We start from the raw sequence: 24,890 nt of genomic DNA, 5'->3' as shown, positions 1-24,890 counted from the left end.
AAATAGACTCTTTCAAGACTCCTTCAAAGTGCCCTCTTATCAGGTTATCTTGTATAAGATAATAACATTTTAGGCCCGATTCATGTCATGAATCTTGTCTGCCTGAAGAATACTTCTTGTAAACATGTTTTTATAGCCTTAGGCATGGGTGAAGTGGGAGGCTGAAGAACTAGTCACTGATTTAAATTTTCTTGCTTTCTCTGTGGCTGAAAAAAAAGAAAACTCTCATCTATGTGGCAACAGAAAGAGCTAGATTGCAATATGCAGACATTTTCAAAATATCTAGAAAGCCTCAGGACTGATGATGATCACACTGATTCAATACAGTGATCATTGTAGCCTCTGCCAATGTCTGTTTTTCTGTGTTCCTAGAGAACACTGACATCCATACCCATGGGGGTTATATTTTTCAAACCAAAGAACAAAATACACTATCAAATCAGTGTGAATTTCCTAATTTATACAAATGAGGGTGATAGAGAAATAACATTGGACACGACTGTCTCAAGAAATTCTATTATGGCTGCAATTTCCTTAACAAATGGGCAAAACACACCAGGCAAATCAATAAAGGCTTTGCAGAAGGTTTGTTTTACTTTAAACACATGAGTTAGCACACTTTTTCTGTAAGCGGCCCTAAAGCAAATACCTAAAGCTTTGTGGACTGCATTGGTCTCTGTGTTTGTTTGTTTTTTTATTATTATTTTTATTATTGTTTTCATTTCATTTCATTTCATTTCATTTCATTTCATTTCATTTCATTTCATTTGAGAGAGAGAGCATGAGCACACAAGCAGGGGTAGGAGCAGAGCGAGAGGGATAAGCAGACTCCAAGCTGAGTAGAGAGCCCAATGCTAAGGCACAATTTCACAATCCTAAGATCATGACCTGAGCAGAAATCAAGAGGTGGATGCTCAACAAATAGAGCCACCTAGGCACCCCAACGGCTTCTGTTTTAACTAGTAAATTTGGCTATTATAGCACAAAAGCAGTCACAGGTAGTGTGTAAATGAACCAGTTTATTCTGTGTTCAATTAACACTTGCTTTTATAAAAACAAGCAGGGGGCCCTTTTGGCTCATGGATCACGGTTTTGCCAACCCCTGTTCTAGGATATCCAAGAATATACTTTTCTCTTTACATAAAAGAAAGCCACCAAAAAACTATGCCACCAAAAAAAACTATGTTCTGTTTTCCCAATATTCTGCATAATTACCTACACATGTTATACCTGTAAAAACTAAAATGTAGTCCTTTTTCTTTCAGCTTCCTGAATTGAGGCAACAAATTTTTATGCCCATAGAGAAAGGAATTTACTGCCATTTTGTCATTTTGTATTTGCTAGTGTTGTATATCAAGGCAAGACATTATAACTAACGGGATATCATTTATGGGCAAGGCCTGGGTTCTGACTTAACCTTCCAAAAGGGTAAGTGTAAGAGCATTCCAGGCCATTACAAACCAAATAACCCAACAAGGACAGGTGAAGGCTTAATGCCTCTAATGGTACTCAGGATAATCAATCAGCCAAGACAAATAGAGAAGACTGTCAATGTTATGTTGATGAACTAGTGGGTGGTTAAAGGGAAAAAAAGGAGTGGGTTAAAGGAATATTTAAAAGTGCAACAAAGGATGAAATTCTTTCTAGACCCTTGAGGCAAAGGTTCAAGTTCAGGGTTGAGGTTAATGGGGTTCACAGAGAAGAGGCTTCATCTACTAGATCATAATGATCCAGTCTTATGGGATATTTTTTGTTGTTGTTAAATCACCACCTTTTAAACACCTAACCATAAAATAATCGTGGTTGAAGTCCTTGGAGTGGGAAAAATAATATTAATAGCTAATATTTGAGTGTTTGCTCTTGTTTTACTTGTTATCATATTTAGTATTTATTAGTATACCCAATTTATAGGTGAGGAAACAGGCTCAAAACGGTTAAGTAATTTGTTCAAGGACACATGGATATGAAGAAACAGGATGAGAATTTGTAAATGGGTCTGTCTGACTTAGAATCCCATATTTTCAATCTCTACATTATCCTATCTTCTCTCCTCACTTCTTGTTGATGGTTAAATCTTCGGGTCACCAAAGATTCTGAAAGTTATTTTTAAATAGATGGTAAACTAAGTTCTAATGTTCATGTTTCAAAGACACCCAAGATCAAACTCTGCACCTACTGAGTTGCTTAAAATTCTGTTACTGAGAGGAGGGTATCTTAAACTTGGACATTTTTATCCTGGGCCAGAAAAAGAAAGGAAAGAGATGGCAAAGGAAGAGTTTAGCAAGTTGAATATTTAATTAATTTCATTAAATATTTAATGTAATCAATTTGTTCCCATAAAAGTTTGGACAAAATATTATAGGGCCAGCACATTGATGAAATTAGAATAGAAAAATGCCAGGTTACATAAGGTACTTGATGGTAGTAACAGAATTCAGTCAGACACATAATGAACAATTTGAAAATGAATATATATGTTTGCATATGTATATATAAATTTTTAAAGAGTATTCCCTTTATTATACCCAGCTAGTCTCTGGAAGGAGCATTCATCTTCCTAATAAGGCATTATTTCTTCCTTTCTGCTACCTAACACATGTCTTACAAGTCCTAGTTACAAATTAAAAATTAATATGCTGTTTGTATCACCCCATTCTCTGAGATGGTTTTCATCTCTGACATATATCCTGCTTCTTCTTTTTTATCATAGAATTTGACATATTGGGGGATCCCTGGATGGCTCAGCGGTTTAGTGCTTGCCTTCGGCCCAGGGTGTGGTCCTGGAGTCCGGGATCGAGTCCCACATCGGGCTCCCTGCATGGAGCCTGCTTCTCCCTCTGCCTGTGTCTCTGCCTCTCTGCCTCTCTCTCTCTGTGTCTCTCATAAATAAATAAATAAAATCTTTAAAAAAAAAAAAAAGAATTTGACATATTTATGTAAAACTGAGCCTAAAGCCCAGTGCTGTTTTCCTAATTTGTCTTTACTATTTTATCCCATAGGTTTGGTTAATGACAGCCACCCTCTTCCTCCCCAAATGTCCTCCCTCTCTCACAAGTTACAGAACTTGAGAGCACGATTTCTTGCATACTAATTTAAATGATAAGGCGTTTATTTATCTGTTTGTTTGATTTTTTGGTTAAAGAAAGGTAAATGAAGGAAGTCTGGGGTAAAATAGCTCCCTCTGGGATCTTAGCTTCAGCTGTTTCTCCTTGTTTTAATAAAATCACTTCTGGAGCACCTGGGTGACTCAGTCAGTTAGGCATCTGCCTTTGGCTCAGGTCATGATTCCCAGGACCCTGGGATGGAGCCCTGTATTGGGCTCTCTGCTCGGTGGGGAGTCTGCTCCTTGCCTCTGCCTCTGCCTCTGCCCTCTGCTCAAGTGCATGCTATTTCTTTCTTTCTTTCTCTCTCTCTCTCAAATAAATAAATAATAAATAAAATCACTTTGGATTCTAAATATTTTGTCTCCAGAAAACCATCCAGAACTGAGGTGATTTCAAAATATTAGGCATATTCTAGGACCCAATACCCCAAGGAGTTAAACTGTCTACAGATCATTTAGACCACCCACCTGTAATAGATGCACGGTCTGTCTAAATTCCACAAAAATGCAAAAGCCTGCCTCTTGCTATCTCTCCAAATTGTGCCCAGGAGGCTTTGCTCCCCTTTAGAACTGCTGAGCTAGACAAGAATTTTACTCCTCTGGCCCAGTGTCACTTGCAGGTGGGAGGGAAAGGGAAATTAAGACACAAATTCCATTCCTAGTGAATAAATGTTGAACCCAGGAGACCAGTTTATCTAAAACTGGGGAAGAGAATTTTGGGCTTCACATACTTATGCACTGTGTTTCCATTCAAATGATTCTTTCTTTTTTCCCCCCAATACATCAGTTCCCATAAAAAGCATTTTCTTTTAATAGCCTAATCAAACATGAAAAAAGAAAACTTCCATGTTGAAATTACTTTCGGATCTTACTTATGGGTCATGCAAACCAAACACTTATATTTCTTGTATTCAAATCCAGTTTTTAATGAAAAATTGATCCCCCATCTTATTCACAAAATGACTTTTGGTTGTGTCCAAAAGAGCCAATACACTCTTAAAAATCTGGCACTCCTAGTGTCATTTAAAAGAACACAGGCAGGGATCTCTGGGTGGTGCAGCAGTTTAGCGCCTGCCTTTGGCCCAGGGCGCGATCCTGGAGACCCGGGATCGAATCCCACGTCGGGCTCCCGGTGCAGGGAGCCTGCTTTCCCTCTGCCTATGTCTCTGCCTCTCTCTCTCTCTGTGTGTGACTATCATAAAAAAAAAAAAAAAAAAAAAAAAAAAGAACAGAGGCAGTGAAAGTATGGTGGGCAGAATTGTAAGCATAGCCCCTAAATACTCACTTTTGTATGATTCCCCTTTCTGTGGATATGATGGTATATCACTCCTGTGATTATGCTACACTGCATGGCAAATGGAATTTTAAGGATATAATTAAGGTTTGACCTTAAAATAGAGATCACTTAGGTGAACTAGGGCTAATTACAAAATCCCTGGAAAAGCAAGGAATTTTCTCTGGCTGGTGACACAAGTCAGAGAGATCCCCACTTAAGAATGAGTGGACAGGAGTGCCTGGGTGGTTCACTCTGTTAAGTGTCTGCCTTCGGCTCAGGTCATGGTCCTGGGGTCCTGGGATTGAGCCCCACAGGGGCTAAACAGGGAATCTGCTTCTCTCTCTCTCTCCCTCCGCCCTTCCCTCCTGTTCATGCTCACTCTCTCTCACACTTTCTGTGTCTCTCTCTCAAATGAAAAAAGAATGACTGGACATACCACTGCTCATGAAGATGGAGGGACCACATGATGAAAAATGAGTGCAACCTCTAGAATATGACAATGGTCTCCAGATGGCAGCAAGCACTGAACTGGAGTCTTAAATAGCCTGGATTGAGCTTGAGAGCTAATTCTTCTCCTAAGCCTCCAGATAAGAACCCAGCCAAACCTCACAAGGCCTTCTGACCTACAAAACAGTGAGATAATAAATGAGTGTTTAAGCCAGTAAGTTTGTGGCAATTTGTTTTGCCGCAATAGAAAACTAACATGGAAGGAGATGAAGGGGATCTTTATGGGAGATGAAGATTCCCAGAGGCATTCCAAGTAATAAGTGCATCCCTGGAACAAGCATCCCCCTTACAAGGGGAGGAGATGCCGAGAGCTGGGAATAATGTTCATTCTGAGGTAATTCTTAATATGTTATTTTATAGCCATGTTCCATCTGCTGTTTTTGAATCTGTCCTCAGAATCCACTCCTCCAGTCCAAACCCACTCTAGGAGGAGGACAAAGAGACTGAGAAGCCTCCCTGACCAGGCCAGCAACATATGGTAGCAGCAAAATGGGCACATTTGTCCCTTCCTGCCCCACATGTGTCCTTCCTTCTGCCTTTCATGAGATAAAGGCTACTAGACTGTTCTTTCTTGGATAACCATTCTAGCCACACCATTGGTTAGTCTCGACTGGCTCCTCCAGCCCCACTAGACATGCTGCCTAACCCTCTGTTAGTTGATGGACCCATTTTCCCTGCTGCCCAAGGAGGTGGAAACCAGGATGGTCCAGAGAGGTCCTTACTGGACTCCATGGAAAGGGTGTTACTGGTCTTCCCAGGGGAAGCTGAGATCCATGACCAGGGATCCAGTAATAGAACAACAGTAGAAGCTATAATCAGTAGCCAGAAAGCAGAAGTAAGCCAAATAGACAGTCACAGGAGATGGTAGGTGAAAAGTAAATGTACAGACTGGCCCAATTTAATTTTGTTGGGAAGAATCATACTGGGTTGAGTCATTTTAAAAGATGAAATATGGGGCACCAGTGGCTCAGTGTTGAACATCTACCTTGGCTCAGGTCCTGATCCCGAAGTCCTGGGATCGAGTCCTGCATCGAGCTCCCTGCTGGGAGCCTGCTTCTCCCTCTGCCTGTGTCTCTGCCTCTCTTCCTGTGTCTCTCATGAATAAATAAATAAAAATCTTTACAAAAAATCAAAATAAAAGATGAAATACATGCCTATTGGACCCAGCACTGTGCTCCCCTTTATCACTTTGGAATCTCATGTACTTGAATTTCAGCACTTTCAGCCTTACCATGTTGGCATCTCTGTTGCACTGACACTGTCACATTCTCTCTTCATCTCAAAACCTCTCTTAGGTTTCCTGACACCAGCCTTTCCTGTTTTTCTTACTATATCTCTGGTTTCTTTTTCTCTTTTTGAGATGGTCTGCCTCTACTCACCCTTAAAATTGGTGTTCCACAGTGCCCCGGACCTTGACCAGTTTCTCACTCTCTCCATTCATCCTAGGTTGTTATTTCATTCACTCCTATGGTTTGGTTTCAACACTCACAGATCTGATGACTCCTAAATGTCTATCCCGAACCCATTCCTGTCTTGAGCTCTAGAAATTTACATATAATCATCTCCTGGACCTTGCAAGTTAGATTTTCTATTGGTACCTCTAATTCAACATGTCAGATCCCCAAACTATGTTCTTCTTCCTTCTCCTTTATCTGGGATCTAGCATCATGCTGCAATTGCTAATTAGAAGTCTATCTGTTCTGGGGGTCAGATTTTCATTCTCACACCCTGAGACCCAAATTACTTAGGTAATAAATACTTAACGTTTGATAAAGAACAGTCAAACCAGTTATTCTTTGGCTTTAAGTGAAAGAAATAGAGACAGCAAGAAAAGAAAGACCAGTTTTACAACATCAATAGCTCATAGGAATGTAGGTGAGAAGTGTTTCTCTGATCAAATCTATATGCCAATAGGAACAGACCTCTCTAGGGGAAGCTGCTTTAGACAAGACACAGTCTGACATAGACTGGATAATCTTCTTCTAAAATTTCTCTCAACTGAGTCATAGGAGCTCATGCTTCTCCCTAACCTGTAAAAGTTTGGTCCTTTGATGATTCAAAGCCAGGATCCTGGTAATTTTCTTACCTGAGGCCAACTCCCTATTAGCTTTAGCTTCCCAGCAAGATGCCAGGATTTCCTGGAGCAAATAGCCCACAGTCAGGGCTTCCCCCAGTCCACTTGTGCTTATTTCTATTTTTTCACACAAGCCAGGAAGATCATTCACACACACCTCTTGTTACTATTCCATTTAATTATAATATAATCCTACATATGCAAACATGAAAACAGCAATCATGTTTTATTCCAAGTTCTAATTGCATGTAGCAATCATGTGCTTTCACTAAATTATTTCCATCAAGCGTACATAGCACCATTATCTCCAGCATGCCAAAAGGCCCACCTGCAGCCTCCCACCCCCATCAGAAAAGCCAATTTGAGTTTCACATACTTGCTCTGATGTTTCATATAGTTGTCCTTCCCCCACACCCACTCCCTACATTTCTATATGCTGAACCTGTGTGAGTTCAGGTCCACTGTTCAATTTTCTTTCTCACTAGCATCAGAGACCCGAGATATTGTCTGTTCACCACTCCCCTCTTGCTTTTGTGCATAGGGATGCTGTCAGCTGGGCTTTATCCTTAACCATTTCTTATTCTTCTGATTCTAACATGTTCATCTCTTTTCCATAGGCATCCTTATTACTTTTTTTCTTGAATAATACCTTAAGCTAATCTTATTAGCATCAACAAAAAATCTTTCTTATTCTTTAAATCTCGCCCCCACCTAAAATAAAGAATAAAAAAGAGAGAAGAATGTCCTTTCCCTACGTTCTTTCTGAGACTCATTTCTCACTCTAGGAATTGTGCGTTCTTTGCTTTATTCTCTCGCAACTCCTTTTCTACATTACATCATTGGAAACGAGCCTAGAAATTAGGCAAGTCATGTACATAAAAATGAAGGCTAGAGAAAGAAAACATGAGATAGTGAGGTGGTGAATTACTAAGCACTGGGGTTAGCAAGTGTTTGAATTTTTGTTTCTGCTCTTCAAAGTTTTTGCTGTTGGGTACATTCCAAGCTAGGCCTCAAGTCATTACCAGAACAGGTCATCTCAGTAGGTTTTTCTTTTACTTTTTTCCAAAGATGTTATCAATCAAGCTTTCCCAAAGGCTCACGGGCTATTAGCAAAGCAAAAGGGAGCCTCAGTGTCTCAGACACAGGATTACCATCTGCTACAGGAAGCAGGGCTGAAACCAGGAGGATTTGGCCTTGCACTGTGTCTCTATGTTTGAGAAAAAGCCTGAGAGAGCTCTGAGGACCTGAAAAGAACTAGCATGACATGACTATTTGAAAAAGAAATCCTGGAGCATTCCAGAGACATGAAGACAAGCTCAGCACTATGCAGCCAAAGGAGATCACTCCTTAGGGACTGGTTTGTGGAATTGAGAGAAATGACTTTTAAGAAGTGGCTGTCTGAGAACAATTAGGGACTTTCTTTATATTTTAGGGCTGAGCTGCATGCTCACTAGTCTTAAATGCAAAGGTTGAATATAAAATGAAACAACAACAAAAAAATGAATACATTTTCCAACTGTCTGCATGTGGCCAGCTGCCAATCTGCCTAGCCTGAGTGGTGATTCTTGCCCTAAAGTTAGCAGAGACATGGGTTGCATGTTCCTGTTGTTTTTCATTAGTGTTACATTTTTAGCCATTTTAGTTGTGAAAGGCTTTGAGGTTTAACAGGAAAGACAACAAATTGTGGTCAGAGTTTAGGATTATAAATTTACTTCTACTATTCACCTGAGGCAAAAAAAGTACACAGTTTCTCTTAGCCTTGGTTTCCTGATTCATAAATTGAAAAAATAATTATTCTGCTTCAAGGCTGTCTTCTAACTGTTATTCAGGTCCTGATTTAAATGTTACCTCCTCAGAGTGATATCCTATCTGAAACATCTCCCTCCCTCCAACCACATGGCCACTTTCTGTCACATCATCCAGTTCCAGTTCTTTCCTCAAACTCTGCTTTTAAATTGATTTGTTGCCCATCTCCCCTAATGAAAGTATAAAGACTAAGAGGGTAAGGACCTTTATCTTTGTTGATTCCTTCCACAAATACTGTTTAGCAGTGTCTGGGTGCCAGACGCTGTTCAGTGCACTGGGGATGCATCAGTAAAGTCAGGAGATTAAGAGTGTCTTCTAGCAGAGAAATCAGGCCTTGAACAAATGAGCAAATAATTTACAACAGGTTCAGTGGTAAGAGGTGTTTTGAAGAAGGATAACATTTTTAAAGGAATAAAGTAGGCCAGTGTGGGGGTATAATTTACACAGGGTGATCAGGGAAGGCCTGAGGAGATGACATTTTAACAGAGACCTGCGGGGAAGAGCAAGATGTGCAGTTACCTGGAGCCAGTGTATTCCAGGAAGTAGGAGCCGTTAAGGGCAAGGACCTTGAGTGGTGTTTCCAAAAATAGCAACGGCAGTATGGCTGGAGATGAGTGAGCCAAGGCCCAATGGGGGGAGATGGAAAGGGAGCCCTGCTCATGGAAGCATACGTGACTTATGGTAAGGGCTTTTGATTTTATTCTGAATGTGATGGGAAGATGGGCTAGTTTGGGCTGAAAGAGTAACTTCTGTTTTCTTTGACTCACTATGCCAGCTGTGTGGAGAAGAGATTGAAAAAAGTATTTTTTTTTTTTAATTTATGAGATTTATTTCTTTATTTTAGAGTGGAGAGGTAGGGGGCAGAGGAAGAGATTTTCAAGCAAACTCCCTGCTGAGGGCAGAGCCCAAGGTCAGGCTCCACTTGGGCTCAAAGTGGGGATCGAAGCAGGGCTTGATTTCATGACCCTGAGATCATGACCCCAGCTGAAACCAACTGACCCACCTAGGTACCCCTTGAAGAAGGTCTTAATGGAAGCAGTGTGACTATGGAAGTTATTTATAGTAATGATCTAGATAAGAAATAAAGGTTTTTTGAGTGGGTGGCAGCAAGGGTGGTAGTGGGAAGGGCTTCAATTCCACATGTATCTTAGAGGTAGAAGCTACAGGATTTCCTGACACATGGGGCAAGCAGGGGAGTAGGGAGAGAGAAGAATCAAGAGCATCTTCCAGGTTTTGGGGGTGCCTGGCTGGCTCAGCCAGTATAGCATACAACCCTTGATCTAGGACTTGAGAGTTCAAGCCCCATATCAGGCATAGAGACTACTAAAAAAAAAAGAATGTCCCCCAGGTTTTGGCCTGAATAATTGAAACAGAGAGCTGGAGAGCTTAGGGGAGGAGAGGATTAATGTGAGAAGCACAGAGGCAACAGTGACTTTGGATTTGAGATATTAGTTAATTTTGAGATACATATTAGAAGCCCAAGTAGAAATATTGAATCAGTTAGATACACTAACTCAGAAATTTGAAGGAAGCTATAAAGACTGGAGATGTAAATTTGGATAACATCAGCTAACAGATAAAATTTGAACTGTACATCACTGTACCATTGGTACCCAACACAGTATGGACACTCAATAAATATTTGTCCAATGAATGAATGAATGAGGATCAAATAAGATTATGGGTATGAAAGTGTTTTTCAAAATGTAAGTGCCTCTGCAAATAAAAGGTTATACACAATATTATAGTACCATTATCTTACAAACAGAAAACCTTTGAAAGAGCGATAAAGATTTAGCAAAAGCACAACTAGAAATCTTGCTTCTAACAGAAACAAACTCCAGATGGCTTCTTTCCTCCTCCCCTTTTTGATATTTAAAGTTGATACTGTCTAATACTGTAATTAAGGGCAGTAAAGCACCATAAAAAACTGAATGCTAGTGAAATATAGCAATGTTTTTTTCCTAATCATGGCTCTTCAAATTGTCAAAAAGATTTTCACAGCAATTTTTCAAACTGTTTCAGAAGGAGTACTTTTTCAAAAAGTAACTCTACAGCTAGATGGATTTTGTATGGACTTTCCCACCCCAGATCATGCTATAACTCTAAATTCAACTGGAATTATTTTGCATTAAATAAAAAATAGCTCTGACTTTCTTCTGTTTGTCTTTTAAGTCACAGCCTGATATTCTCATTAAAAAAAGTTACTTGATGGGATGCTTGGGTGGCTCAGTCAGTTAAGCATCTAACTCTTGACTTCAGCTCAGGTCATGATCACAGGTTTCTGAGACAGAGCCCCTAATAGGCACTGTGCTCTCTCCCTCTCCTTCTGCTTCCTCTGCCCCCACTCCTGTGCACATGCTCTCTCTGTCTCTAAAATAAAATAAAATAGGTCTTTCAAAAAAGACAAAAAAACAACTTGATGAATTTTATTGGGAAAACTATTGCTTTCGGACTTAATCTATGATCCAGTAAAATTCTCTGGACTTTTTTAAGCATGTGAAGGAAATTAGAAATTGCAAGTTATAGTCCCTCTACTGATTATAGAAATATAACAAAGGTAAAGGTTTTCTGCCTATGAGAGCTAAGCATTGTGATATGAAGACAAAGTCTCCTGGACCAAGAGAGGAGATAGTTAAGTAGATGGATGGATGAGTGAAGGGATGGATGGAGAGAAGTGAGAGTTGAGAGGGAGAGAAAGAGGAACAGGAAGACATGGGAGAGTGAAAGGGAAAATGAGACATTCTGACTTTTAATAAGGGACCATAACAATTCAACAGGGCAAGGATAGTCTTCTTAACAACTGACTGGTACAATCAATATCCCTATTGGAAAAATAAACCTGAGGCTTACTTCACATGATTTGCAAAAATTAATTTGAAATAAATCATAGATATAAACGTAATGACTAAATCTATAAAATGTACAGAATGAAACATAGAAGAAAAAAATTTTGACTTTTATTTAGGCATCGTTCTTATGATACAAAAAGCATGAATCATAAAAAGAAAAAAAATCATATATTAAACTATCAATTTTAAATAGTTTTCTCTGAAAAGCACTAGCCAGATATTGGAAAATCATGCAAAAGACTGGGAGAAAGTATTTGCTAAAGAAACATCTGATAAAAGACCTTCTACTTGGAATATATAAACAAATCTTACAATTCAAAAATTTATTTAAAATTTTAATAGGCAAAGATTTGAACACATTCTTCAGATGATATGAGAATGACAATTAAGTGTATGAGAAGATGTTCAACATCATTAGTCATTAGAGAAATCAAGTTAAAATCACAATGAAATAATACTCCATACGTAATAGCATGTCTCAAATTTTAAAAAAACAAAACTGACAGTGACATCTACTTTTTAACCATGAAGAAATAAAAGGAATCATACTGGAAACTGATGAATAGAAAAACTGTGGCAGGTTCATTCATATACACCTACATATTACCCAGCTATAACTACTGACACAAGCCAGAACATAGATGAATCCTAAAAACATTATGCTTAAAGAAGTTAAACAAAAAGATTCTTTTCTGCTTAATTCATTTATATGTTGTTATTTTTTAAAAGACAAAACTATTGTAACATAAATAGGTCAGTAGTTACCAGGACCTGGGAGTGGTAGAAGAAAAACAGATTGCAAAGAGGCAAGTGAGAACATATTGGGGTGACAAAAATGTTCTATATCTTCATTGTGATAATGGCTACATGTCTGTGTAAATTTGTCTCAACTCATAGAATTGTACACTTAAAAATTGGTAAATTTTATTGTATGTAATTACATCTCTATAAAGATAATTCATTTGATGAGATTAAAACATGTTAGACCATCAACAAGAAAAGATCGGCCAACTAGAAGGCAAATCAATAGAATTTATCCAAAGCAAAACACAAAGAGAGAATAAAGTGTTAAGAAATGAATAGAACCTCAGTGACTTTTGGGTGAGTAACAAGCGGTCTGACACAAGTGTACTTAGAGCCTCAGAAGGAGAGGAAATAGTGAATAAGAAAAAAAAGAAAAAGAAATAGTGAATAAGGCAGAAAAAAATATTTGAGTAAGTATTGGTAAAAAATATTCCAAATTTAATTAAAAATACCAATCAACAGATGTAATCAGCTTAGTGAACTTTGAGAAGATAAATACAAAGAAAACCAAAACAGGGCACATCATAAGCTGCTGAAGCCCCAAAATAAAAGCAGCCAGAGGAAAAAAAGACATATGACATACTTATTTAGAATGACTACCAACTTATTGGAAACAATGTAAACCCAAAGAATAAAACTTTCAAGTGCTTAAAGAAAAACCAGTCAAACTAGAATTATATGTGCAATGGAGATATTCTTCAGAAACTAGCACAAAATAAGGACATATCCAGATAAAAGAAAGCTGAGAGAATATGGTCCCAGGAGACTCACACCCATAAGAACTGCTCAAAGAAGTTATTCAAGGTGAGTGAATATGACACCAGATTTACAGGAAGGAAGATAACACACCAAAAATAGTAAATATGTGGTTAAATATAAAGACTACTTTTAATTAAATTCTTTAAAAGATAATTGACTACAAAAAGCATGTCACATTATAACAATGTAACAAATATAGACATTAAATGTACAATACCAATATCACAAAAATGAGATAGAAGGTAATGAAATAAGGGTGAATATTGTAATCCCTAGAGCAACCACTAAAACAAATAAGAATACAAAAGTTGTAGTTCAAAATCCAGTAGAGGTGCTAGACTACTATAATAAATAATATTTTGTTAATTCATGATAAGGCAGGAAAAAAGGAATAAAGGAAGAACAAAAGGGACAAACAGAAAACCATATACTCAACCATATCTATCATTTATATTAAATGTAAATAGACTAAACACACAGGTTAAAGACAGAATTTATCTTATTGGATTAAAAAAAAACCAAATACATGTTAGTTTCAAATGATGCACTTTTAATATAAAGACACAGATAAACCCTTAGTAAGAAAAAATTGAGGAAGTATACATTTTTAATATCAGGAACGAAAAAAGAGACATCTCTACTGACCTTGCTGGTATTAAAATGACCAAGCCACTTAAGTTCATATTTCAGCCTTACAGCCTAATATTGTGTCCCAAATGGCCACATATTCATCAAGATGATGACCAATAGTTAGTTACCAGAAGCCATGAATTGTGCTAAAGAGTTCAGGTATATTCTTTTAATTAGTCTTTTCATAATCCTGCACTGTAGACGTATTTTTATTAATATTTTATAGATGAGAAAAATCAAAGCTGGTAAAGAGTAATTGACTTGCCCAAGGTCACACAGCTTGTGAATAGCAGAACCACTTCCTTACTAAACTCACATTTTGTGAATATATTCCTAACCTCATAACTATCTCATTAGAATGTGTTTAAATGTATATATTATATTTTAAAGGAAGAACAGGTTTTGTTTTTGTTTTGTTTTGTTTTGTTTTTTTGAAACAATCTTATAGCCTGAAGGTCTTGAAGGAAGAATGAAAAAGCTACTCACTGAATTGCTGCCACTGTCACCATGGAAACCTGAAAAGAGATTACATACACATCAATTTTACAACTCTATCTTTTAATAAGTGCAGAACATAACCACAGGCTGCTGACTCCTCATAGAAAACTCCCTGAAAAAATCCATCTAATCAAAAATCTCCACAGCTTTTCTAATACAAAAATCCCAATTCACACAGTAAACTGAACTTTGCCAGATTGAGTGGATAATGAGTCTCTTTTCCTAAACTGTTGTCCATTCTCTGTCTGTTGAGAAGTGAACCAAGACAAAAAACAAAAGCAAAATGAAAATAATACTGAAAAGCAAGAACAAAGGGCTACAGTGCGTTAGATACTTATTTCCTAAGAGCCAGACCAAGAGGTTCTGGAGAGAGGACTATGGGTACTGATTTAAAGCCGCAGTAAATATCACTAAGACAAATAGGCAAAGGTAAATTAGTCTTTGACAATGGAGTCAGCAGCTTCCACCTAAATCAAAATAAACATTCCTTGGCAGTGCAGACTTACCTCTGTTGACTATTTCTGTGATGTTCTGGTATAGACATGGTTAACTCAAAGTCAATTGTCATAGATGAAATTCTGAAATTCAATAAAGCATATATCTATTCACAAAGAAAGAGTGGTGTTTTTGTTTATCTAAATTTAGGTTCTTAATATGCCTCGTCAAAAGCTGATTTGAAAAGTCATAAAAGGAAACTGAAGAAGAATTGTAGGTACAGAAAAGTAAGACATGGTTTGCCAATTTTTTTAAATAACATTTGACTCTGGCTCAGCCGGCAGAAATGATTTAGAAAATATGTTAACTACAGTTTAGTTTGGTTGCAAATGGCAGAAGCCCGAGAGTAACACGGGCTTGAAAAATATAGAATTTGATTTCTTTCTTATTTAAAACTCTGCATAGATCATCTAAGGCTGATATGGCAGCCCCACAATCGTCAGAGACCCAGTCACCTCCCCCGCCCCAGTCTAGTTTATTGTCCGACCATTCTCAGCATGTGACTTCCAACCGGTGCTCCAAGATGGTTATTGGAATGACAGACCACACATTCACAAGAGAGCCCACAGAGAGGAGAAAGGAATGAAGAAGGATGCTCCCTTTGCTTCTAAGGACACTGTTCTCTAGTGTCATACACTTCCACTTATACCACATTGGCCATGCCAGATATGAATGTGTCTACCCCTATGTGCTATAGACAAGCAGGACCTCACATGTCCTATAAAAATAGCCAAAGGAAGAGGAAGAGTTGCTCCCTGCATCTGCAACTCAAGGGAACCACCAGAGTCAGGTTTGCTTATTTCAGTTGTCAGATATTATTTCAAGACACAATTGTTACCCATACTGTATTTGTCAGGCTTTGTGTAAGATTCTGGAAATAAGAAAGACAATAGAGATACATAAATCATTTCAACGCAACGTGTAAGGAATTTCATAAAAGTAAAAAAGCAGCTAGCTATTACATTGCGAGGAGACTTTTCAAGGAAAATTTCACAGAGGAAATGCCATATAAGATAAGTCTTTCAAAAATATGACTTTGCCAAGTATATTGGTAGAAGAGAGCTGGGATGGGGGTGGGGAGATAAGATTTGGAGAGTGTTGGAAAGTGGAGAAGGCTTTCCAGGCAGAAGGAGGAACAGATGCAAATGTGACAAAATATGGGAAAGTATGGCTTGCTAGGGAGCTCGAGGCAGTTCCACAGGAGTTGGAAAGGGGATGAGGATGTAGGAAAGAAGCCAGGGAAGAGTGGTAGATGAGACAAATGAGACAGGTTGGAGAGCTCATGCATCATTCGGTGCTCAGTAGGCAGCACTGGAGATGTCTAGGAATTAGGGGATCACAATGAGTTTGTGTTTTGAATAATAACTCTGGAGGGTATGTGGATATGTGGAAGTCTAATGGAAGAAAGGCATAACTGAAAGCTGAAAACATGTTCATCTATCAAGTATTTACTGAATGTCAAGTTGGCTGTAGGCAGACAACAAATATGGGAACCCTCAAGGACCCACAGCAGAGGAAGGGACATGAACTGGTGTCAAGAGTACTCTGCAATGTGTATGATCACATGAACTTAAAGGATGATCTGGGAGGACAGTAAAGAAAGTGCCTAACTCTGCTGGGATAGAAGCAGAAAATTACAGAAAAAAGTGGGCTTCAGTTTATAAAGATTGAATAGAATTTTGACAGGTAGTCAAGGACTGCAAAGGGCATTCTTGGCAGAGAATCTGGTACCTACAAATATAAAGAGGCATGAGGAAAAACTATAAGTAGTTCACTGTAGGGGTTTAGGATGCAAGTGTGGGTGGAGGGGTGGAAAATTCGGCCCATATCAAGATGGAGACAGCTGGAGAGTCACATGATCAGACGTGGTAAGAGATTGCAGCAAATGTCTAGTTAGGAGGAGAGGGGGAAATGAGAGCCTGATCTAAAATGGGTGGAGAGAGAAGTCACCAAGCTGGAGATGTCCCCTTTGTTCCCTGGATACACTCCATGCCCTCCTCCCTGCTCCATTGCCCAGGAAGCTGAATTTCATGGGTTGCATCAGTCAGCTCTCTTATCTTCTGACTTCCAACTGAGTTTGGCCAATGGGGAACAACAGAAGAACATTAACAGGAAGAACTTGAAAGAATGAGGTCAGGTTCCCTGCCTGGGGAGTTACCCAGGGCTGAAATCCTGCTTCTAGTCAGTGTTCCCATCTCCACAGAGCTCTCATGCTTTTCTTCTCTGTCCCAAAGCTCTGGCTTTCTTTTGTTTTCTTTGTCTCCAGAATCATTCCTTGCCCTTCCCCGCTTGGGCATGGGAGTAATAACAACAACCCACTACCTCCAGGGTGTTACACTATCCCTGTGGCTTCCCTACACTACACCCTTTGTGAATGGTCCCTTTATTAAATTCTCAAATTATGTACTAAGTGTGCCAACTGTTTCCTGCCAGGATCCTGACTAATATAATTAGTAAACACCACCCTCACTTAAACCTTTTTTTTCACGACTCTTGTGACTTTTCTGTGAAATCTGGAGCACCCAGTTTTTTAGGGGGATGTTCGAACCCTCAAGATGGTTCATGGCTCTCCCAGTACTTTTCATTAATTTAGTATGTCAAAGATCACAGACTGGTAGGTCCAGATAAATTCAGGTGAACGAAACTAAATTCATACTATCAACCAGTTCACAAATTGGGGAGGGGGGGTATAATTAACAGTAAAACCTAGTAGACTAATCTCTAGCATACTTCCTTAGCATGATACAGTTTAAGCAAATAGTCCAGACTGAATGAAAATCATTTCCATGGGAATACATTGGTCAAAGGGTACAAACTTCCAGTTACAAGATTAATAAATTCTGCCATCTGATATATGGCATGGTGAATACAGCTGGTAATACTGTATTGTATACTCAAATGCTGCTGAAGAGTAAATCTTAAATGTCCTCACCACAAAAAAGAAATGGTAGTTATGTGATGGGATGGAGGTGTTAGCTAGTGCTAGGGTGATAATTATTTTGTTACATATATTGGTATGTCACATCAACATTTTGTACATCTTATACAATGTTATATGTCAGCTATATCTCAATAAAACTGGGGTTAATAAAACTAGGGTTAAAAAAACCCCATAGTTTAAAGATAGAGAAATGAAGTCACATGGAGGTGCTAGAACTTGTGCAAGACCACAGAGCTGGCCCATATAGGAGGCAAGATTTGAACTCCAAGGCATTCAAAAACAGTAGAAATAAATAAATAAAATAAAATAAAATAAAATAAAATAAAATAAAATAAAATAAATAAACAGTAGCAAACCATTGTTCCACCCCATCTCTCTCCCATGCTAGAACTGCATACCTCAGAAGCTGTTCATCAACATCTGGTAAAAACAACTTTAAAAAAAATCATTATTTTAAATTCTTAATTCCAGGGACAGAGAATCTGATTGTCTATCTAAATTAGGCATTCAGTTCTGATCCAGTCAGGATGGCTTGCAGTATAAGCAGGAGGCCTGTAAATTCCACACTCTGTGGGGAGAGAAGTTTCCAGAGAAAGGGTACTGTTATAAGATGAGCAGACATCCCTAAAATATCTATTACATTAGATCATAGCCCTGGTTATTCTTTTTTTTTTTTTTTTTTTTTAAAAAAAAAAAAAAAAAGGAGGAGGGGCAAAGAGAGAAGGAGAGAGAGAATCTTAAGCAGATTCCATGCTCAGGTGACCTGACATGGGGCTCATCTAACAACCCTGAGATCATAACCTGAGCCAAAATCAAGAGTCTGATGCTTAACCGGCTGAACCACTCAGGCGTCCCAGTCTTTCTTTAAATGAATAATTTCATAAGGCAGATTGTGATGTACCAAGAAAGACTTATTTAAAGTCCATCTTGTCTTAAGGCATTTTAGTGCCTTTTTTTTGAAGAGAAGGAACAATAGCATATTTACAATTCAATTATATTTCTATTATTCTACTTCTAGTCAAATTAGACATTCCTTAGTTCCACAATGATTTCTCAGGGGGGAGGGGTGTTGTCACACCTGCCACACAGCTGGGTCCAAGGACTGCCTGCATGCTCCCAGCATGCTCTGGGGTTAGTTTCCATGCCAACCAGTCTAGGAGTGTTTCCACCCTATCTACCCGCTCCAGGACAGACATTAACAGAATAGGCATATATGAGAAAGAGTAAGAGACAGGTTGAATAAATGTATGCAATTATTTTTATAGCACTGCAGTCCTAAATTATTCCTTATGCTAGTCCCCTTTATAACACAAGATAATTGGAGACAGATTACGGTGTCTTTCCCGCTAAGTGCTTAGAGCTTTTTCAAATATGCTATCACATTATCTTCACAGCATCCCTAAGAGATAAGAAAGGTCTTATTTTGCAGGTTGGGAAACTAAGGTACAGAATGGTATAATGATCATTTTACACATTCAGGATGAGATATATTAGCCTTAGGATGGAATTCAAGAAACCTACCTGTAAAATCTGCATTTTCACTATTCTTTTTTTTGTTCTCCTATCTCCATCAGCTTTAAGCTCCAGAGAAAATCAAACTCAACACAATTTTTTTATCAAATCTCATCCTCATTATAGTTTGTGTAAACTGTACATATATAAGTGGTAGAGGAGGTTAACTTGGGAGGACAACTGAGTAAACTATTAAAAAGGCAGGTGAACACAAAGATTGGGAAACAAGAAAGCAAATATATCTTTCACTTAAATTAAAATATTTCACCTAAATTTTCCTTCAAAGAAAGGAAACAACCACTCAGCTTTGGAATCACAGGAGGTTAATCCATTGGCATGAGGCATATGTGTAACTCAAGCAAACAATATGACATCAAATATGCCCAAGACTAACAAGAGACATCTCAGATAGTGAGAGAAAAACTCAAGAAGATATGCCTTCTCCCCAACTCCCAAAATGAGCTAAAAAGACCCCACTTTTACCTTTTCTGGGATTCTGCCTTTGGTCTCCACTGTCTCAGGGAGAGGAGACCAGGAGCACATCATAGGAAAGGATAAGAATCACCTTTGTAAGCTGGAAGCTGAGGACACACGAAACCCTATGATGTCCAGAGAGACACTAACTAACTAACTCCGTTGTTTGAAAGATCCTGAGATTCATTTCACCTCATTAGTCCACATGAAAAACTACAACCAAAAAAGACAACACTCTAGCCAGTGAATGCAGAAGTACCAGAATGTAATTCCATGGCCCTGATGTTTCTCCAAAGCAATAACCAATCACCTCAAAAGTCAACTGCCAGTGACATGGTAGTGTCAAGGTGCTTTATGAACCCAGAGCTTTGGGCAGCCCGGGTGGCCCAGCGGTTTAGCGCCACCTTCAGTACAGGGCGTGATCCTGGAGACCCGGGATTGAGTCCCTCGTTGGGCTCCCTGTATGGAGCCTGCTTCTTCCTCTGCCTCTCTCTCTCTCTCTCTCTCTCTCTGAATAAATAAATAAAATAAAAAAAAATGAACCCAGAGCTTTGGTACCCAGTATACTTATTCCAGATTCATGTATGCATATACACATACATACACACATTTACATTTGTTTCTTTCCTCTCTTATTTCTTTTTATGCAATGGAAGATGTATTAAATCATAGTATATAAGTATTGTTAACTTTAAATCATAGTATTTAAGTTATAGGATATCAAGGGGAAAAGTACATATCACTCAAGGTCTTTATCTCCTTTTCTGTGAAAGGGATTAGCAAATCCTTGGTTGTATACAGGATAGTTGTATCATGGTAGGTAGAATTATGACCTTGTCAATGTTTTTAGTTGGAGATTTAGTATTGTTTAAGGAGTTGTGTATAAGTACCAAGTTGATGTGGGGTGGATGTGATGGTTAATTTTATGTGTCAACTTGACAGGTTAACCATTATTTCTGAGTGTGTTTATGAGAGTGTTTCCAGCAGGGATTAGCATTTGAGTTGGTTGACTAAGTAAAGAAAATTGCCCTCCCTGATGTAGGTGGACATCACCAGCCCCTTGAAATCCATATGAGGGAGTATTGATCTCCCCTGACTTCTCAGATCCAGGAAGTATTAACTCACTCACATCACTTTACCCTATGTCTGGTATCTTCTTCGCGGAGTGGAATATCAGCCTAGGACTATCTTCTTTGTCCCTCTCCTGAGCATCATCTCTATGATATCCATTGCCTAATTGTCTTGGAGCAACAAGCTCCAGTGGGACTCCCTACCCCGTTCCATCCCCAGGAAGAGGAGCAGAGCTCTGGAATAAAGCTTAAGAGATTCAAATCCTGGCTAATGGTGAACATTCTGTTGACCAATAATAAGTGAACATAGCAATGTTACTTCTCCTCTCTGACAGTTAGTGTTTCTGCCTATAAACTATGATTATTAACAATACCAACCTCATAAGGACATTGTGAGGATTAAATGAGATAATCCACATAAAATTTCAGTCTAGTGGCTAGAAATAGTCAGCACTCAGTAACTGCTAGCTACTTATTAAAACAACTCTCCAGAAATCTGTCTCAATGAGGAGCTGTGCCTTTGCTCATCAAAAAGGCCTTTCTGCTGTACTCAAAGAGGGTAAACACAAAAGAAAGCATGGAAAACTAAGGACTAGAAAATAGTGAGGCTGTGTAAGTGGCCAATCAGGAGGAGCCAATTAAATAGTTGCCCGAAGCATGTATAAAGGGTCTCTCTGGACAGAATGGAGTATAATGTGTATAAGCAGTTAAATGGGCACATTTTAAGCCTCTTAGGGCAAATCCAAGAAGGGACATATTAAGTGTATTCATAAAAATAGACAGACTTTGGAAAATATACTTAATTAAATGAAAGATTTGCATTGGAAACTAGTCTTTCCCCAAGCTCATTAGAATGGCAAGTCAATGATCCCTTAACAAATTTAGAAAGTTGCTTTTATACGGTGGGAAGATTAGGAGACTAAAAAAAAAAAAAAAATCAATACACTAGAAGTAAATCTGTGCCATGTCCAGACCTCAAACAGAACTCATACATTTTAGGTGGCAAAAAAGTAGACCCTAGAGGAGAATTCAAGAGACACAAGTGATATGCTTAAAGTATTCCAAATGTATTTGCAAAGAAAGATTTATTCTTTGCTGTGTTCAGTATATTGCCTGGAGCAAGAATAATCTCTTCCTCACGTCTCAGGTTCACACTGGCTTTCTTTTTTACGTGCTGCCCTTCATTTGCCACACAAAGATATTTCGAATCTGTCATAAACACAGACACTCCCCGAGCAGTATAATGATAAACTAGCTGTTACAAAGAGCTTAGAAACCAGACAGAGTGTTCCTACATATCTAACCCAAGTTATTTTCTGTGGCTTAACATATTTTCAATAGCAGTTCACCACATGCTTAACTCTAACATAGAATTCCTTTCACCAGCGATGGAAAAAAATAATCAAAGAGACTATTGCTTCTGGAAGTTCTTGTACATGACTCCAGAGGAATTATACTTTCCCTCACTCCAACATGCTTTATGAGGTTGCCCCAACGTGGCTGCACTAAACCCCCAAAATGTATGACTCTGTATGCACCACAGCCGTAGAGGTTGGAAGAGTCCCAAGAGTCTCAGAAAGACAAGAAAGAATGCTTTAAAGCCCTGAGACCATTAATTATCCTGCAGAGCACCTAAACAGGCAAACACTTCCCCTCCATGGTCTGCATGATTCCAGTCTCTTTAAAAGTACAGTCATCCCCCCTATCCATGGGAGATACATTCTAAGACCCCCATGAATGCCTGAAACTTTGGATAATACCAAAAACTATACTATGTTTTTTTGCTATACATATATACTTATGATAAAGTTTAATTTATAAACTAGGCATAGTAAGAGATTAACATAGTAACTAATAATAAAATAGAACAATTTTAACAATATGCTGCAATAAAGGTTATGTGAATGTGGTGTCTCTTTTTCTCAAAATATCTTATTGTACTATACTCACCCTCTTTGCAATGATGTGAGATGATAAAATGCCCACATGATGAGATAAAGTGAGGTGAATGAAGCAGGCATTGTGACATAGCTTGAGGTTACTACTGACCTTCTGACAATTTATCAGAATGATCATCTGCTTCTGGATTGCAGTTGGCCACAGGTAACTTAAACCATGGAAGGTGAAACCACAGATAAGTAGGGGTGGGTATTTACTGTACCCTTCCTAGCAACTGCGACAACCTCCATCCTTTAGAACTTCTGAACATCTTCTTCCCTTCCAGGTGGATGGATCATCAAACTTCTGACCACGGAAGCAATATGGCAAAATGTCAGCAGGGCCCCGACATAAGAAATGGCTGGCATTCAACTAGCTCAGCCTACTGCTCCCTCACTATGTGATTAAAAGCTTCAGTTAATAAAAAAAGTTAAGGTTTAAGATGAATGAACTGGGTTTGAATTCTAGCTCTATCTATCACTAGCTCTAAGACCTTGGACGTTATTTAATTTTTCTGAACCTCAATTCCTCATTTATCAATCGAAGAGAATGATATAGTTACCTCTCTGAGTGTGAGAAAATTAAATAAGTTACCTAAAGAATTCAATAAGCACAATAAGCAATCAATACATAACAACTATTGTTAGAGAATTCTACTTTGGAGATGCAGCCTGCCTCCCCCCTCCTAAACATTCCTTCATTCGTTAAATGATTATTGATCCATTTTGAACATTAGCAAACCATCCACAGAGCTCTACCAGCTAGATGTGTGAAAGCTCTGGGTGCAAACTATATACAAACATTCAAATTTGAGATTATTATTCAATCTAGTAGCAGATTATCTTTTCCTGACTCCTAAGAATTATTCCACCAGACTGCTGCGCTCAGTCACATGAAAACCTGGTAAGAAAGTCAATCGGGAAAAAAAAAAAAAAAAGAAAGTCAATCGGTAATTTATATAAGAATATAAACACACTTAGAAGTTTCTTACTAATGATTAAATGAATTAAAAATAATCCAGTATTACCATTATACATATCCAAAATGTGAACGTTTAAAGATGATAATATTCAGTGTCATCAGAAGCAGTATGAGATATGCTGATAAGAATGTAAATTTCTAGAGTACTTTATTAATATGTATCAAGGACCAAAAGTTGATATCTTTTGACCCAGTAATTCAATGTCTGAAAATTTATCCTGTGAAAAGACTCAGAAATACAAACAAAAATGTATACATGCAATAATGGTCAAAGCAGTATTATTTTGGGATGCCTGGGTGGCTCAGTTAAGCATCTATCTGACTCTTGATTTCAGCTCAGGTCTTGAATCTAGCCCCATATAGACTATGTGTTTTGCTCAGTGGGGAGTCTGCTTGGGATAGTCTCCTTTAGCCCCTCCCCTGGCTTACTAGCTTAACAGCAATTAATTAATTAATTAGAAAAATAGCATAAATACCCAACAATAAGGAATTGCTTAAATAAATTATGACTATTCAATACAATAAAATACTATGTACCCATTAAAAATCATGTTTACAAAGAGTATTCAATGCCATGGGGAAATACTTGCAGTATAATGCTATTTAAAAAAATGTTTAATATAATGCTATATTTAAAAATGAATGATAAAACTTCCAAATATGTAGAGAAAATTAACAAAAGGAAATATGGTAAAATGTTAACTGTAAATATCTGTAATGAAGGAAGCATAATCATGTTTATTTTCTTTTGTATAATTTTTATATTTCAAATTTTCTGCAATAAACATGCACTCCTTTTATAATCAGTTTTTATGTTTGTATGGATGTTCCAGTTTCTCAGAGACTTATTACTCCCTGCAGATTTATTTACACTTAAATGTTCTAAAGAAACAAATCCTCAGCCCCAAAGAATAACCCTCCTCTAAAACTACTAGTACTCAAGCTGCTCTAACAAGTAGAAGAGATACTGGAGGTAGTCAGTGGTTCCTTCTTTGGCCCTCCCTGCTCAAATCACAATGGGTAGGGAGGGGAGCCATGGGCTCAAAGGCTGATGGAAAATTCACAAGGTACCAGAGATAAGCCAAGCAGGCACAGCTATCTCCATCAGAGACCAGGCTCCGATCAGCAGGCTATCACTGAGTTGGCTGCATTAACAATGATTTATTTCCA

The 24,890-nt window shown here is 38.2% G+C and overlaps 1 long non-coding RNA gene across 12 annotated transcripts in view; it reads right to left on the bottom strand.

The window, feature by feature from the left end:
- Positions 1 to 22,767, bottom strand: part of LOC102157168 — a 160,338-nt gene extending 137,571 nt beyond the window's left edge. For 7 of the 12 annotated variants that reach the window (XR_005363329.1, XR_005363328.1, XR_005363336.1 and 4 more), the window contains exons 1-2: positions 14,816 to 14,888; positions 14,298 to 14,326 (exon numbers count right to left, since the gene is read on the bottom strand). This is a non-coding gene — a long non-coding RNA (uncharacterized LOC102157168). Of the gene's footprint in view, positions 1 to 14,297; positions 14,327 to 14,815; positions 14,889 to 20,041; positions 20,207 to 22,751 lie in introns of those variants that run through there. The other 5 variants (XR_005363326.1, XR_005363332.1, XR_005363333.1 and 2 more) reach the window with 4 other exon arrangements.
- Between the last annotated feature and the right edge of the window lie 2,123 nt (positions 22,768 to 24,890).

This window comes from Canis lupus, chromosome 8 (assembly GCF_011100685.1).
Source record: "Canis lupus familiaris isolate Mischka breed German Shepherd chromosome 8, alternate assembly UU_Cfam_GSD_1.0, whole genome shotgun sequence".
NCBI lineage: Eukaryota > Metazoa > Chordata > Mammalia > Carnivora > Canidae > Canis > Canis lupus.
Note: the sequence above shows the minus strand (reverse complement) of the source record. Positions and strands in the feature narration are given on the sequence as shown.